We start from the raw sequence: 2,619 nt of genomic DNA on the forward strand, positions 1-2,619 counted from the left end.
ATTCAGAACTTCTTGTGGAAAGTAATACAAAATGAAATTCATAGAAAATAATCCCACAACATTTAATGGTGTTGGTTTACCTGGGGTACCAGTATCTGTTTTTGACTGAGGTGGCACAGCTATCTCGCTCGCTCGCTCTCGTTCTCGCTCTCGCTCTCGCTTTCTCTCTCAAAGCAGCTTCAAATCTAGGGAGTTAGGTTGTGGGATCCAAAACTAAGAAATAGCTTCAGTTAGGGTATCAAACAGAGATATGACAACCATTTCAGAGGTCCTGAATAATCATGGAATCCTAGTAGGTAGTTCTCACAGCTCTGCACAAGAGATAGTTCATTAATTTTGAGAACAAATCTTTTGTTGCTGTATTTGTTCGGAACAAAAAAAAATCATTCATTCCCATCATTTTCTTTCTTGGAGATTTAAGTAACTGCACTGTAGCCAGAGTTAGTCTTAGGAATCAGCACAGTAGAAAGTAAGCCCCACATGGTAGGATTTATGGGCCAACAATCAGGTTGCAGTGAAGTTTCATAGCTGCACATTGTGCTTTTAGACCCTCCAACATTTCTGACTGCTGAGATTCTCCATTCTACCATATTCTACTCCCTTGGAAGTCCAAAAATGATGACTACTTCCTCCTGAGCCACCAGTACCCCGTTGTTTATCTTTTCCAAATTCAACCAGATTACACATTTGGGGGAGATATCTTTGTTTATTGGATTTTTAGCAATTATATTTCAGTCTCTATTGTCACCATCTTTGCTTAAGTGTTTTTATGTTTCTTCAATTAATAACAATTACTCCCAAATATACCTACTCACTACTGCACCATTGGAGGAAAATTCATGGCTTTGCACCCACACTTTTAATCCCTCACCAAAACTTTTATTTCTCTGGTTGGTCCTGGGGCTTGAACTCAGGGCCTGGTCTCTGTCCCTGAGCCTCTCTGTGCTCAAGGCTAGCGCCCTAACACTTGCGCCACAGGGCCACTTTCTGGCTTTTTCTGAGTAGTTTTTCTGGAGGTAAGAGTCTCACAGACTTTCCTGGCAAGGCTGGCTTTGAACCACAATCCTCAGATCTCAGCCTCCTGAGTAGCTTGGATTACAAGCGCGAGCCACTGGCACACAGCTCACCATACTTCTCACAGAGGAATATAATATTATTTAGTGACCTTATAGAAATATGGACTACATTTTCTAAACTACATAGTGATGTTGTGGTGTTACCATTGGAAAGAAGGCCTTTAAGCAGAGCTTCATAGCATGATCTTATTGGTATGCTAGAACAAGATTCTTTGTAAACTCATTTAACTATTTCCAACCCATATCTATAAGTAATGAGTTTATTCAAATCATACAAATGAGTCATTCATGAGACCAAGTCAATATTAGGGGAAGGCTAAGAATCTGAAATATGCAACTCTACACTTTTAAAGGATGAAGATCCATTAATTATTCCTATATAGGAAGTCTTATCTTGTCCATTATATTTGGGTACCTGGCACTTTGTGCTTGTCCTAGCCAGCACTCCATCCAGGAATTAATGGATGTTATGTCTAATGATACACAGGCACCAATGAATATAAAATGGGGTATATGATATACATGAAAAAAATTCTCCAAAGAGAAAAGTTTAGGTATGATCTAGGGTAAAACAAAAAATCAGAATGAGTGGCTTTGGTTTTTCTTGTGATTAAGGAGTGAGGCCAGAGAGAAGAGGATTAAACTTGCTAACATCAAGGGACAGAAGGAGTGTGGGCTCATTTATCAGGCTGCTAAGATGTGGATCATAAAAGAACAAGAAGAGATGAAGACTTGAGAGTTATTATTGTTCAAAACCTAAGATTTTAACCTATCACAATTAACCTAATTGGTAACTGATGCCTAAAGTGTGCAATATTCTAGTCAGTTGAATTTGGCTTTACTAGTAAAAATTTTAAGTCCCTAAAACTTAAATAAAATTGTAATTTGCACAAATGAACCTTAAATCAATTTTGAATCAAATTACCTCAGGCTAAAGGGGACAAATAAGTCTGTTAGGATTCAGGGTGATTGTTTAGATTGTAAGTATTGCTTTAGCAATAACTAATATTGTTGAACACTTCTTTCTATTGTTTCTTAATGGTTTTAGTAGAGGACTTAAATATTACTTTATTTTATTATATTTGTGAAGATACTGTACAGAGGGGTTACAATTACATGGGCAGGATAATGCGTACATTTCTACCAAGCATTGCAGCTTCCTCCTTTTGTTTACCCTTCACATCCCTTCCCAGCCTCCCCCCTCCCCCACCAATCCCAATCCTTCTCCTTATCCCCCTTCCCCCCCCCGCCCCCGCACCGACTTTGTAAAGCTCGTTTTGACAACTTGTACTTCTCATAGTTGCAACAGGTCCACCTATATCTTTAAACAACTTGTATATCCCCATCTCTTCCTCAAGTTATACTGATATCAAATATAGTGAAAGCAGGGGTTATACTGTGGGGGAAGGACATACAAAGCAACAAATAGATAATCATATGAATGCATTAGAAACACATGCATGAAAGAAAAAACATTAAAATACATATCTAAGGGTTCAATTTCCTGACATCACATTATCTGACCTTTTCCGCTTGACTCATA

The sequence above is a fragment of the Dipodomys ordii genome, unplaced genomic scaffold (genome assembly GCF_000151885.1).
Source record: "Dipodomys ordii isolate 6190 unplaced genomic scaffold, Dord_2.0 Scaffold80, whole genome shotgun sequence".
NCBI lineage: Eukaryota > Metazoa > Chordata > Mammalia > Rodentia > Heteromyidae > Dipodomys > Dipodomys ordii.